This window comes from Equus asinus, chromosome 9, assembly GCF_041296235.1.
Source record: "Equus asinus isolate D_3611 breed Donkey chromosome 9, EquAss-T2T_v2, whole genome shotgun sequence".
Taxonomy (NCBI): Eukaryota; Metazoa; Chordata; class Mammalia; order Perissodactyla; family Equidae; genus Equus; species Equus asinus.
This window is the reverse complement of record NC_091798.1, coordinates 35,493,924-35,509,154: the sequence shown is the minus strand read 5'-3', so window position 1 is coordinate 35,509,154 and position 15,231 is coordinate 35,493,924. Positions and strand designations below refer to the sequence as shown.

At 38.9% G+C, this 15,231-nt stretch overlaps 1 pseudogene; it reads right to left on the bottom strand.

Annotated features, from left to right (window-relative positions):
• Positions 1–13,764: 13,764 nt before the first annotated feature.
• On the bottom strand, positions 13,765–14,689 carry LOC106843598 (mitochondrial ornithine transporter 1 pseudogene; annotated as a pseudogene).
• Between the last annotated feature and the right edge of the window lie 542 nt (positions 14,690–15,231).

Genomic DNA, 15,231 nt, shown 5'->3' with positions numbered 1-15,231 from the left:
CACGGCTCGTGACATTCTAGATTGTTTTGGGGGTAGTCATCTTGACTCTGCATATGGATGATGGCTTTGTTTGGTAGATATTGTGAGTGACTGAAAACTTGTGGCAATGGGAGAATTTGAGGAACATGCAAATAATGACCAATTTTTAAGTGCCTAGTTGAGTGCAGTTCTGGGTTAAGCGCTTTTCATGCATTATCTCATATTATCCTCATAGACTGCCAGTTGAAGGGCAAAAAGGAATTGTGTAAGAGGAACAGCTCCAACCATTATTCTCTCCATTCACTGTACAGCAGAATTTCAATCATCCAGAATATTCATGAAATTCCTGGACTTAAAGTTAACCTTGGGCTCATGCTGAAGACACTTTAGATTCAGCTCTCACCATTGATAATTCGTATAAGTATTAATCCTCTTTCCTATATTTGTAGGTTTCTAATAAACATGATAAATATTTCTGTGGTATTTAAACATGTAGTGAATTGGGGTTATCTGTAAATGTAGGATGGAAAAGAATAAGACTGCCTTGGGTTTCACCCTGACTATTGTCCAGAAGTCCATTCTGCATGGACTCAGTCTCTGCTTCTGGGTTTTCTGCCCGAGGTGTTCTACTTTCTTCTCTGCCTCCTAAGAATGGAGTAGGTTAAACAGTTCCCTCAGTCATATGGATCCTCTGTCAGTCATTTGTGTGCTCTAACAAATGGTGTCACATGGGTTGCCAGAAAAGAGTTTCTTTAGTTAGGGACGCTAGCTCATTTACCCCCTCTTGGAGGCAGTGTGGACTAAAGTGAAGCAAGATGGCAGAGAATCCTTTCAGTGTCCAGACCTAGTGACTGAACGTCCCTTGGGTTCTAAGCAACATCTTGAGGAAAGAGTCTAGTTCCTTTGAGACACCCCAGGGCACACACATCAACATCCTTCTGCCAGTTAGTATAATTTTTACTGAACTGAAAGGTTCCCTGAATTAAAAATCTGAAGTTTCAATCCATCCTAAGTTTCTCTTTCCCCTCTCAGGCTATAAGCCCTTCTATACTTTTAGGAGTAAGTTACTCTCATGCCCCTCTTGTTTATACTTTCATTTGATTAATACCATATACCAGACTGCATTCTCCAGGCAGATATCCAAGTTCAGTCAAGACTGATTAGTCCTGTGTATCCTTCAGTTTTGCCAGACAAATATTTACAGCTAGAAAATGAAGAATTTTATCATATTTATCAGAAGAGGAAAAATAAATGAAACCCATAGAGTTAACGAAAAGGGAAGAACTCTGCAAAGATAGCAATGGCTCTCATGGATGAATGTTTCTGCTGTTATTAAGTTATTCACACTTACTGGGAATTTTGGAGATCCTGATGCCTTAATCTGGGGATCTTTCATGCATATATTGCAGGGGAGGAGAGAGGAGCCTGAAAGTGTGGAGCTCTGTGCTCCTGCCCCTCCAACCAACAGCAGGTAACTGCAAGTTTTTCTAATCATAAAAATATGGGAGTTGTGGGAAAGTACATGTAGATGATGAGGCTTTGCAGCATTTCAAATCACTTTGCCTCACCTCCTGTCATTTTAGCTTTGCCTACACATATGAAATGCATATGCTATTGTTGTGAGTTGGGGAGGGCACCTTTTCTGGGCACCATACAGCTCACCAGAGGGATACAGAAGTCCCCACTAGGTGCTGAGCAAGAGAATAAGCATATTTGCACAAATTGACTTGTTTAATCCTCATGTAGAGGTTGTCAGGGAAGAAGAATAATCCCCAGAAGAAGATGAGGAAATTCACCCTGGGGGAAAGTAGGGGAACTGTTATAGCTGCTAAAGGGACATGGTCTGAATTAGGAGCCAGGAGGGTCTGCTCCCAGAACCCACCCACTCGCCCTACATTTTTCTTTTCTCTAATCACGGCTGCCTTGGGGAATTGCTGCTTTCTCACACTTTTGATTCAAGTAAAACTCTCTTGATTCAAGAAGTACTTTATGGAAGGAAAGAAGGAAGGATGGAAGGAAAGAGGGAAGGCAGGCAGACAAATAGGTTCTGTGGAATGAAAACCCACCATATCCAAAACACATACCTCTTCATTTTTATGGTTACCCAAGGTAGCCACAGGTGACTGTCATCTAGAATAGGGGTTGGCAAACTTATAGCCTGATGGCCACATCCAGCTCACGTCTGTTTTTGTATGGCCCTCAAACCTAAGAATAGATTTTACATTTTTAAAGGATTGTAAAAATTAAAGGATATGCAAGAGAAACCGTATATGGCCCACACACCTAAAATATTTACCATCTGGCCCTTTTCAGGAGAAGTCTGCTGACCCCTGCCCTAGCGGGCTTAGCTGTGACTTTCCTGTTTTATCACTACCCACCTCAGCAGTGACTAATTCGTCATGATTCTCCTAGCAGTGCCTCTGCTGCCAAATTTATCCCCTGGAGGAAAGCAACTCAACATGGTTGTTGGTGGATACAATCTATTGTCAAACCAGACTATGTTTCCAGAGGTGCTAGGCTTGGCGTCCTCTGGAGAGGAGCGTAGGAACATAGAGAGAGGGGCTCTTCCCTAAGGATTTGGTGTTTTCAGGCTGATAAGGTATTCGGCGACTTCAATCCCCTTATCATAGGGGTGAGACAACTAAAGCCAGGAGGGGAATATTAACTGTTCTGTCGCACAGAATATTTGCAGAAAAGCTGGACTAGGATCCAAATTTCCTGGGTTCTATTAAACAAACATTTATTGAGGATCTGTATGTGGCAGAAATTATACAATATGCTGAGCATGAAATATAGGATTGATTAAGGATGAGCTATCCTTAAGGAAGAGTCCAGCATTTTAGTTAGATCTTCCAGAGTGTCAGAGATTTATGGGGGGTGTGCTTGTGAAAGATAAAAGGGGAGGATTGAATGTTAGCTTTCAGACTAAAATATGTATGTGCTACTTGGGAAACAGAAGAAGAAATCAGATTGAGCCAGGATTGCTTCAGACCACGAGCGGATCTGACTAAGTCTCAGCCAGTCCAAAGGAGAGCTCCCTGGTACATACGACCCTTTGGAGGAGTCCCACTTTGAACAGAAATGGCCAGGCACTGGTGATCCACCATATGCAGTCATTGCAGGGGCTATCTGAGAAGAGCAAGTCCTTCACTCAGCAGCTGTGCAGATCCTGAGGGCATCAGATCTTTTAAAAAGAATTGCCTAGTGGTGCACTGCATGGGTGCACATTGAATAAACTCATGGAGATCCTGTGGAATGCTATAAAAACCTCACACCTCAGTCTCTTTCTTCCTCTGATGTATCAGAGCCAAAGTTAGTTATTCATTCCTTTGAATGAATGTGAATATATATGTCTCTTTTCGTGGTAGCCTCTTAAACATTTCCTACAAAGGGGACACATCAAGTTCTTAACACCTTAAAGTGAATGAATCAATCATATTAATTTTCTCCATTATAAGAGAAAAACTTGTATTATGAGTACTGGAGAACCAAAATCTATTCCCTTAGAATCAAAAGAAACCTAGAGGATGTTCATCTAAATCCACTCCCTCCCCCATTTTAACAGAGGGAGAAATTGAAAATGAGGCATACATGGATAAGATGGAGGAGCATAGAAGTGTTAAGCTAGAAAGAAGTAAAGAAATCACAAAGTTTGCACTTTTCCTGAGAAGTGTTTGCTCCACTTTCAGTTGGATAGACTGAACTGATAGTCTATCAATTCACTAATTCACCTTCCCTGCTATGCCCTGCTCTAAACTACCCTCACTTCTCTCCTGATTTTCTGTGTTAGCCCATCCACATAGCAGCTGGAATGTTTCTCTTAAAATCTCAATCATATCATGATATTTCTTCGCTCAAAAAGTTCTAATAGCTTCCATGTAACTCAAAGTTTAAAGTCCTTACAGTGGACTGGAGAACCCTCCACACTCCTGCCCCTGTGACATGCCCTTCTTGTCTCCCCACCACTCACTCCGCTCCAGCCACGCTACCTTGATCCTTTTATAACATGCTAGAAACCTTTGCCCTAGCTATGCCCTCTCCTCAGAGGCCTCTTTCCATAGTATGTGCACTTCATTCTACTTCTTATTGTGAAATAACTATAGACTTAGAGAAGACTGACAGAAATAGTACAGAGCTCACACATACCCTTCACCCAGCTTCCCTTAACATCAATATCGTACATAACCATAGGACAGTTATCAAAACTAAGTTAATATTAGTATAATACTGTAACTGAGCTGCAGACTTCATGAGGATTTCACGAGTTTGTCCACTAAGTCCTCATTTTCTGTTTCAGGATACAATCCAGGTTACCAGACTGCATTTTGTTGCCATTTTCTCTTTAGTCTCTTTCAATCCTTAGTCTTTTCATTTCTTAAAAAGACCTTGAGAATTTGAAAGTACTGTCCAGTTTTTTTATAAAGTGTCCTCCAATTTGCATACTAGATATCTGATAGGATGTACTTTTCACCGCTTCGCTTGCTTCAGATCTTAGCTCAAATGAATTTATCTCAGTGAAGTCTTTTCTGGTGGTTTTATTTGAAAATGTAACTCAGTATCCTCCTATTCCAGAGACTTTCTACCACAGTTCTCTGCTTTACTCTTCTCTACTTAGAAAAATTGGATATTCCTTATTTCTTAATTATTTATTATGAGTCTCCCTCCAGTAGAATGTTGACTCTATGAAGGCAAAGACTTTTATATGGTTTGTTCATTGCTGTTTACCTCATTTCTAGAAAATTTCTTAACACATAGAAGATACTCAGTAAGGATTTTTTGAAGAAATTCAGTGAGTGAACTGGATCTTTGCTGTTCTCAGGAATCTAGAAATCAAAAGGAGCTTACGACAAAGTTAGAAAGGCTCTACAACATGACGGATTCCAAAGATCCTGGAATTATCCACCAAGAGGCTGGACGAAGCTTCATGAGATGCCACACACATCGTTGTCAATTTTCTTTGTCAAGCCAGTGGGAACTATTATTTAAAATATATTTCTTGCTGAGCTGTGAAGGTCCAAATTTGTAAGCTTGGATTTTTCTACTTCTTTCCGAAAAACATTGATAAAATTATGGAAATGAAAACCTCTTAGCCTTTATGACTACTGTGCTTTGCTCAGTAAAATGGATTTCAGACGCAAAAACATTTCACCCTCAAACAGGGCCTTTCAAAATCATCCCCTGACATTTTCACTCATGCAAGTGCAAATGCCTCTTGATTCATGGAGATTTGAAGCATGTTAAAAACCCAGGCTGTTCTCAATTATGCCAGGCTTGCTATTCCATCAGCAAATTATACAAGACTATTTTTTACTCTTCTCCTTTTTCACCCCACTTTTGATCCTAAAAATAGTATTAGAATTTCTACCCAAAGTGGGAAAAGGTGAAAGAGAGTAGGCAGAACTTGAATCCGCTCATTTTATTGCCTGTGACCATCAGAGAAGATGTTGAACAGGAGAGAGTCTGTGAGCTAGGAGCCTTGGAAATTACCTAGAATTTCACTGCCTTGGGCCAAGAAGAAGAGTGAGGTGCAGTCAAAAGTGAAAAGATGTTGGATTCTAACATCAGATATTCTGCAAATCATCTAACTTCCTTGAGTCTCAATTTCATTACCTACAAAATGAAGTATCATCTCAACTCACTTACTAACTCATTTATTCATTTAATGAACACTTCTTGAGTCCTTACTATGACCAATCCCTGCATATATGTACATGAAATACACAGTTCCTCTCCTCAAGGATTTCACAGGTGAGGAATACAGGTACTCAGAAAAAAACAAAAATTATACGATAGTATGATAATATTTATAAAATAGGAATGTATAGGGAGTCATAGGAGCACAGAGGTGGAGTGTCTGTGGACAACAGGGAAGGCTTTCTGAATAAGTGATGGCTGAGATAAGTCTTAAAAGACTAGAAGGATTAACTAAGTGAAGGGAACCAGGTCAGAGAATAGAGGACTATTAATTGGAGGGAATAGCAAAGTAATTTCATGAACACTTACTGGTACATACCATGTGCCAAGTACTGGGCTAAGAGCAGCTGGAAATAGAACAGAAAAGTAAACAGGCATGATTATTCTCTTCATTAAACTGGCATTCTAATTGGGGAGAGGGACATTAAATAAGTAATTTCAAAGTTAATTATCCACAGCCATTGTCATAAGAGTCATGAAAAAGGGGTGGAGTTTTCTGAAAGTGATTATAAGGAGAAGAGCTAAACTGGGTGGTCAGAAAAGGATTTTTGGCATTTTATTTAAGCTTTGAAGGATTAATAAGTACAAATTTATAAGAAAGTAACTTGAATATGGAGCTAGGGGACAAAAGGAGGGGAAATATTTCAGACATGAGAGGGACAAGATCAGATTTGCTTTTAAACAAGATCATTCTTGTTACTGTATAGAGAATGGATTGGTGGCCAGTTAGAAGATGACCTGCAATGGTCTGGGAGTAGACAACAGTACCTTGAACCAAATGATGCCAGAGAGATTTATGAGGTATATAGATAGTACAGTGAGAGGGAGGAGTCTTAAACAACTTAGGTAGATGCGACATTGAGATGAGGAGAAGGAGTAAGTTGAGGTATTGCCAGCACAAAGATTATGAATTCAGTTGTGAATGTATTGAGAATGAGGTAACTATAAAACACTCAAACTGAAATGTGAGTAGGTAGTTGGCTATGCAAGTCTAGCCTTTGGAAAAAAAAGATCCAGAAGGAAATATGAGCTTGAGAAGCATCAAGGTCTAGATCATTGGTGTTTCTCACAAGGAGATTCTAGAGTGAGAAGAGCACAGAGTGTAGGACATAGGCTTCAACAACGCCGATTTTTAAAGGTTAGGTAGAGGCAGATGAGTCCAAAGAGGAGTTAGAAAAAGCATCCTGAAATGCAGGGGGAAAATTATGAAACATGAAGGTACTTTAGGAAAGAGGTTGTCATCACTGGAGACTGAAAGTTATCCATTGGATATAGCCAAGTGGATGTCATTGGTGACCTTCATAAGAGCCATTTTCATGGTGTGGCTAGGGAAGAGGGCATATTGAAATGGACATAAAATAATGTGTGGAAACCGACTGAAAAATAGGGAATGGGAGAGAAAATGGAAGGCTATTGATTGAGATAATGTATAATAGCCTATCTATATATTACTGTTATTGTATTAACTCACTCTCTTCCTCATTCTCTTTGAACATGTATGATTGTAATATATATGTTTACACATGTGCATGTGTATATTGACATATAATATATGATAGGTAGATAGACAGGTAGATAGTAATCAACCATTTGGACCCTGAATTATAAGTAAACTTAAAAGGTAAACAATTTTATTGCTTTTAGATTTTTTATTTCTTAGAGAAATGGATATATTTTTTCTATATCTACACTCTGCAGCATTTAATTAATTGAGCAGCATTTGAAAGGATTTGCATCAGTGGAAAGCTTAGCAGCCTGGAGAGAAACCTCTTTCTCTTATATCTCCTCTATTTTTGCTGTACCTGCAATTCCAAAACTAGAAGCTCTCTTCCAGCTGATATTGTGTTGTTTTTGTGAGTAGAATGATAACTGCTTAGACTAGAGTTTGTCAAGGGAACTTGGACAAACCATAACTCAAGGAACCGAGCTCACTATGACTTATCTGGAATAATTGCATCAGGTAGATATTTTGGATGTCCAAGTGAGACATTTATTTTCAGAGTATGCCATCTTTCAAATCAACCTCAGATATTGTTAAATTAAAGCTCATTGATTTTCAAACTTATTTTTTTGTATAGTTTCTGATCACTTTTTTTCATGCTCTTACTCTTTTTTTAAATTTAGGTATAATTCAAATAAAGCAATGTGTGCATCTAAAGTATAGCTAATTAATTTGGACAAATACATGCAACCATGTAACCCACACCAATATGGAAGTTTCCTCCCTTTCCTCACTCTCTCCCCAGAGGCAACAAAGCTTCTAATGTCTATCACCATGTGTTAGTGTAGCCAGATCTAGAAGTTCATACAAATAAAATTATGGATAATACACATTTTTTATTTGAGCAAAAGGATGCTCAGCATTATATTTTTGAATATTGTTGTTGTGTTTATCAGTAGCAGAATAATCTTCCATTTTATTGATATACCATAATTTAATTGTTTTCCTACTAATGAGCATTTGTTTGGTTTCCAGTCTGTAGTTTTTATCAAGAAAGCTACCATGAATACTCTTACCCTGGTGTATATGTAGTCATATGTTTTTATTTCTCTCAGATAAATAGCCATCAGTGAAATTGAAGGGTCATTGGGCAGATGTATATTTAACTTTAAAAGAAATCAACCAGGTTTCCAAAGTAGATGTACCACTTTATACTTCCATTAGCAAAGTTTAGGAGTTCTTTTGTTCCATACATTTGTCAATATTTTGTGTTGTCAGTTTTAGCAATTCTACTGTGTTGGAAGGGGTATCTCACTGTGGTTTTAATTTGCATTTCATTGATGAGTAATGATGTTGAACACTTTTCATATGCTCATTGTTTATTTGTAATATTTCTTTGTAAAGAGTGTATTCAAGACTGCCCACCAAATTTTATTGAGTTATTTGTATGCATCTTACTGAGTTGTTAAAGTTCTTTATATAAGCTGAATATCAGCCCATTTTCGGAAATAAGTATTATGAATATTTTCTCTCAGTACGCAGTTTGCCTATTTGTTGTTTTTAATGATGTCTTTGTTTCATGGAGACCAGAAGATAGTGGAAAACATCTTTAAAGTGCTTGAATAAAAGAACTATCAATTCTGAATTGTATATCCAACAAAAACATTCCCCAGGAATGAAGACAAAAGAAAGATATTCTCAGATGAAGTAAAATTAAGAGAAGTGTTGCCAATAGATCTACTCTACAAGAAATGCTAAAGTAAGTTCATCATGCTCAAGGGAAAAAATAAATGAGAAAACTGAGATTTTTACAAATATAGAAACAACAACAGAAATGGCAAATACCTGAGAAATGAGTAAATATAAAAGATAATTTTTCCTCTTAAATATTTTAAATACATATAATAACTTAAAGCAAAATTATAACACTGTCTTCTGGAATTTTCAACATATGTCAGTGTAATAACTATGACAACTAGGGCATAAATTTCACTGGTGAAGGAGACAAAGGAAACTGTATAGATGCAAGATTTATATGTTTTATATGAATAGACTGTGAAAGTTTGGAAATGTGTATAGTAATCCATAGAGAAATCACTAAAGAAAATCAAAATTGTATGTAGACAAAAAGCCAATAAATACTACCAAACAACAACAGAATATACTGTCTTCTCAAGTACATTTGAAATATTATACAGGATATATATATATATATATATATATATACAGAAAACATTGATGAAAGAAATTAAAGATCTAAATAAATGGAAAGACATGTCATGATCATAGGTAGGAAGATTTAATATTAAGATATCAATACTACCCAAAATGATCTACATTCCCTACCAAAATTCCAACAGCCATTTTTACAGAAATGTAAAAGATGATTCTAAAATTCATATGAAATTGCAAGGGGCCTCGAATAGCCAAAACAATTTGAAAAAGAAGAACAAAGTAGAAGGACTCGCCCTTTTGGATTTTAAAACTTACTACAAAGCAACTGTAATCAAGAATGGTACTGGCATTAGGACAAACATACAGATCAATAGAATATAATTGAGAGTCCAGAAATAAACCAATATATTTATCATCAATCAATTTTAAATAAGGATTCCAAGGCAATTCAATAGTAAGCACTTTAGTTATGAATTAGTGGTTTTTAAAAACATACGACTATCCATATTTTCTAACTATTCTCATGTCAATATTACCAATTTGTGAGTTACATAGCTTTGTGTATTTATTTATATTGACAAACTTATTGTCATAAAGTTATTTGTAATATTCCCTTGTTAATTTTTTAATGACTGGAGGATCTAAATTTTGCCTCGTCATCTATTACTGATATGGTTAATTTGTGTTTTCTTTATTTTTACTTAATCAGTCTAGCTAAAGTTTTATCAACCTTATTAATCTTTTTAAAGAATCAACTTTAGGTTCTCAATCTTGGTTTTCTATTTCATTGGTTCTGCTCTCATTCTTATGTTTTCCTTTCTTCCATCAATATGTGTTCAATTTTCCCATATTTTGCTATCTCTTTAAGATGCACACTTCAATAATTAATTTTATCTCTTTCTTTTTTCTAATCATAATTCCTGATTTGACTTAAATCTACCAATTTTGATATGCTATGCTTTTATTTTCTTTCATTATTTTACCTGATTTTCACATCCATGCTTTCAGGGATGTACTGTATTCCCTTATTTACAGAGAAGGAAATCCAGGGTAAGAGAGTTAAAGAACTAGCCCAAGATCCCTTACCTAAGAATTCACAGACCCAGGAGTTGAACCCAGGCCTTTGGATAACAAGCCTCTTTCCACTATGTCACAGCTGCCGCTCCACAGTGCAGAACCATTTCATGTCTGTGACCAAACCTGCCGTTTTGACATTTACTTACATCTACTTATAGTCATCTTTAAAGGAAAGCACACAGGCAGTGCTGTCCAGGTATCTGTACCATCTGTTCTGTTTGAATTTGAAACTACAGTGTCTCTCTAGAGAGAAATCAGAGAGAGGGCTGTTGCTTTTCTTGAATTGTTCTCATTCAGTTGGAGAACTTGTTTCACAGAATTCAAATGTAAGAATATAGACAACACAACCGGTAAAGTCACCTCAAGTAACATTAACATCCTAAATCAGCAGCAGAAAAAGGCAAAGGAGATGCTTTTGATCACACAGCAAGCACGTAGATAAAAAATGATAAGGCCTTGTGAAAATCTCAGTTCTGTATGTCCCTTTTCCTACATACACTCTTTTTAAAAACTCGAATTTATCATCTTCCTAGTTCCTTTAAGAAGGATTGACTAAACCACATATTTTGACTTCCAAATACTATGGTAGTGGCTCTTCCAAGATTTTTTTTTTTTAGGTAAATAATTTAATGATGATAGAACACTAGAATTTCTTTAAACACAATATTTCAAGTTACTATATTTTTGTCTGGAGTACAAATCTGAAATGGTACAAATTGTACCCAAATAATGAACCATTAATTAAGCAAATAGAATGAAAAAGAAATATTCTCCTGACTTTGGTTTCCATTCCTTACTCCCACTCACTCTTCCTTGCCTCAGATGGCTTCTATTGAAGACACTCAGTTCAATCTTTAAAGAACAACACGAGAGGGTCTGCTGCCAACAGGGCTAATCCAGACCAGCCACAGGCGCCGGGCAGGGGAGCCACAGACTCTGAAGAACCTCACTTCCTGCTGGAAGCCAGTCCCATTTTCTACTTTGTTTCAAGCCAAGGCTGCTGAGATGAGGCACCCCTCAGTAGCTACTGACCATTTAAGTATGGAGAGAAAAGCAAGGTAGAAAAATTATTTACATTCTGCCAACAGGGACAGACAAACCTGGTATGGACTACTATTAACATTGTCAAGCCATCTGCTTTCAGTCTTACAGGCTGCTTAAGAACACTTTTTACTACGAGAGCCCTTGCTGGTCTTGGAGCGGCACGGAATGAGGCGGCTTGCTTTAGTGGTGACGAGGAGGACTCTTACACCAGGTGGCCAAGGAACAGTTGCCCATCCCCAAGTCTGGGAATCAGATGAACTGGGGTTTTTGTTGTTGTTAGTACATATACATGGCGTAGTTTATTAACAAAACTACTTTTCTTGTTTCCTTGCTTTATAAAGTCACACCCCATATATGGTCATCATTAAAACTCACTGACTGCCAGTACCAAATGTGAAAGGCTCCGAAACTGTAAAAGCAAGGCAAGCAGTATGGATCCTGAGACAAACGTTAGAATGGGTCAGCCCAGACATTACTCACAGTGGAGTGCAAACACTACATTTTGTCTAGTTCTGCCTGAGATGGGAGGACTCCGCCCATGAGCCCCATCACTCAGTCACCAGACAGGGAACGAGGGCTTCTCTTGGCTTTGGCGCTCTGCTCCCTGGATGGGTTTTCAATTGGTGCAGGCAATGAGTGAGAGGCTCAAAGTAGAGCAACAGCCCATAGATCATCCAACACAATACTCTGGAATCCCACCCAGACCAGGAGCAAGACAGAAGCTAAGGGCTGTTGTCAGCCACAAACTGACTTCACAAAGCACAGCAGCACAGCCCCCTCCCTTCAGCCCCTTCCTCAACCTAAAGCCCAGCAGACAGGAAGCTCTTTGGGAGAGGAGAAGGGAAGTTGGCACAGGGGAGGACGTTCTGTTTCCCGAAGGCCTGATGCTCTAGGCCAAACCCAACAAGATGTCAGAGTGTAGAATATGGTCCCACCTAGAAAATGAATGGCACTATTTTAACAGTAGAGCATCGTGGGAAAATCCAGAATGCCTACTCTGAAATTTAAATCAAGAACATGGAAGTCACACGAGTATGCAGGTATAGTCCCCTCTTTAAAACACAGATGGATATATTTTTTTTAATTTTTATTTTTTTTGGTTGTACATCATATTTCAAATTCTGGATACATTACATCATGTTCACCACCCGAACACTAATTATAGTCCCTCCCCTCACATGTGACCCTAATCACCCCTTTGGCCCTCCCCTCTCCCCCCTTCCCCAATGGTAACCACCAGTCCAATCTCCAATGCTATGTGGGTATTTTATTTTTTTTTTGTCGTTTTTATCTTCTACTTATGAGTGAGATCATGTGGTATTTGACTTTCTCCCTCTGACTTATTTCACTCAGCGTAATACCCTCAAGGTCCATCCATGTTGTCACAAATGGCTGGATTTCGTCATTTCTTATGGCTGAGTAGTAGTCCATCATTTTCTTTATCCGTTCGTCCCTTGATGGGCACCTAGATTGCTTCCAAGTCTTGGCTATTGTGTATAATGCCGCAATGAACACATGGGTGCAAGTATCTTTATGCCTTTGTGTTTTCAAGTTCTTTGGATAAATACCCAGCAGTGGAATAGCTGGATCATATGGTAGATCTATCCGTAATTTTCTGAAGATACTCCAAACTGCTTTCCATAGTGGCTGCACCAGTTTGCACTGCCACCCGCTGTGAACAAGGGTCCCCTTCTCTCTACACCCTCTCCAACATTTGTTGTTTCCTGTCTTGTTAATTATAGCCATTCTGACCGGAGTGAGGTGATACCTCATTGTAGTATTGATTTGCATTTCCCTGATAGCTAATGATGTTGAGCATCTTTTCATATGCCTGTTGGCCATCTGTATATCTTCTTTGGAGAAATCTCTGTTCAGATCTTTTGCCCATTTTCTAATTGGATTGTTGGTTTTTTTGTTGTTGAGCTGTATTAGGGAAAGAAAAAATGAACAAACAGATGGATATTTTAGTTTTCAAGCACCACAGGAAAACTTTTTAAAAACTTTAACCACTTAGTATAGTACAGGTGCTAAGCAGATTTTAAAAGAGACCCTGCACATATGGTTACGCAAAAGCCCTGATATAACCATATTTAGCCTTTCAGATTCAGTACACAGAGCCAGCAGCTCACCCTGAAAGTCCCACCAAGGACAAGAGCAGTAACTTTTCTATTTCAATACAATTATGAGCAGAAATTACATGATGTAAAATAGAGGTCCTTCCATAAAGCTTAAGATTTAAAGCAGAAGAAGAGAAGACAACAACAAATTTCCCACAAAATCAAAATAATTCCACATTGTTCTTGTACTCCATGAAACCCTGAGATAATTTCAGTCCTCAAACGCCTGTATTTGGATCTAGGTTCGCCAGAACACGTCAGTAAGCTTCAAACTGGCTCATCATCAACTTTCTGCTATATTCATAGGCCAAAAATAGTGCCCCGTTGGCAGGGAACGCTTGGATCATAGTAGGTTTCTGTCCAGAATACAAGGCCATTATTCCTTCATTTCTCACAACACTGGTAAAGGTTCCGAGAAATCCTGCCTGTTTCCCCGACATGGAAAGAACTTGAATTCTGGATTTTATACAATCCACTGGGTATACAGCAAGCCAGAGGCAGATTCCACCAACGCCACCACTTAACATCAAAGGGACAGGGCCTAGTTCATCTTTTGATCTCCCACATGCCAAACAACGATTGGCTCAGTTCATAGCCACCGAAGAAGAAGAAACAGCCCGGTACTTCTCGAAGTAAAGTGCTCGAGTCCGTGGTAGAAGCCCAAGGGGCCACCCTTCCTAAGGATACTCTTCACGAGGGACCAAACTGTATTATGGCTTTTGGCTATCTTCCCCGACGTCTGCATTTCGTCCATGGTGTGTAGTCGGAACTTCACAAGCTCAGTGGGGCAGAGCATCAGGGCAGCAAACGCGGAGGCGAAGGAACCGGCAGCCGCATTATGCAGGTCACTCAGCTTTGCCTGCTTGTTTAATCCAACCGCTTTCCGCACCACCTGCTGGCAGAAGCCATAGCACATGAAGAGGACGCAGTTCTCGGCGATGTTGGCGATCAGCGCCGGGCTGGTCCCCCTGTAGAAGCCCCGGAAGCCCACTTGGGAGTAGGTCTTCAGGCAGGAGTCGGTGAGGCCCTTGTACAGCTTGCGGAACGTCTGCATCTTCACCTTCAGTGTGTAGAAGGGCTGCCCTGTCAGAACGCACGCTGTGCCCTCTGCGGCCCCGGCCATGAGTTCAATGGCAGCTTGGATGGCAGGATTGAACTTCATGTTCGTCTGCTCCTCTGCTGGGTTCCATGGAAGGCTACTCTCTGGAGCTGATGTCGGGCACTTCACATCCCGCCGCGTCCTGCTCAGGCTCCTCTGCCTGCTCTCCCCAAGATGCTTTTTAAGAAATATGGATTGAAACTTTTAGAGATTTTAAAACCTTCGATTAATAGAACCTCAAAACATTAGCATTAGAAAACCCCATGTTGTCCTCCCCTGACGTTACCAATGAGGGGATTTTTCCCACAAGCGGAGGAGAAATTGATTCAAAGTGGTGATCTAAGTTGGGCTACTGATCCCAAGTAGTGTTTGTGTGTGTGTGCGTGTATTATTTTAAAATTTTAAAATTTTAGACACATAGACATTGAAATACTTGTCTTTCAAAATAGAGTTCTAAAAGGTTGGGAATATCCTTGTAGAATCTTCTTAAATCTTTTGTGAAAGGTAATTAGTTAATTGGAAATGAAAGAGTAGTAACTTGAAAAGAACTGGTGCTTACAAAGGTGGATGAGATTTGAAAACTTCTAGGCAACACTTTCCTGGCA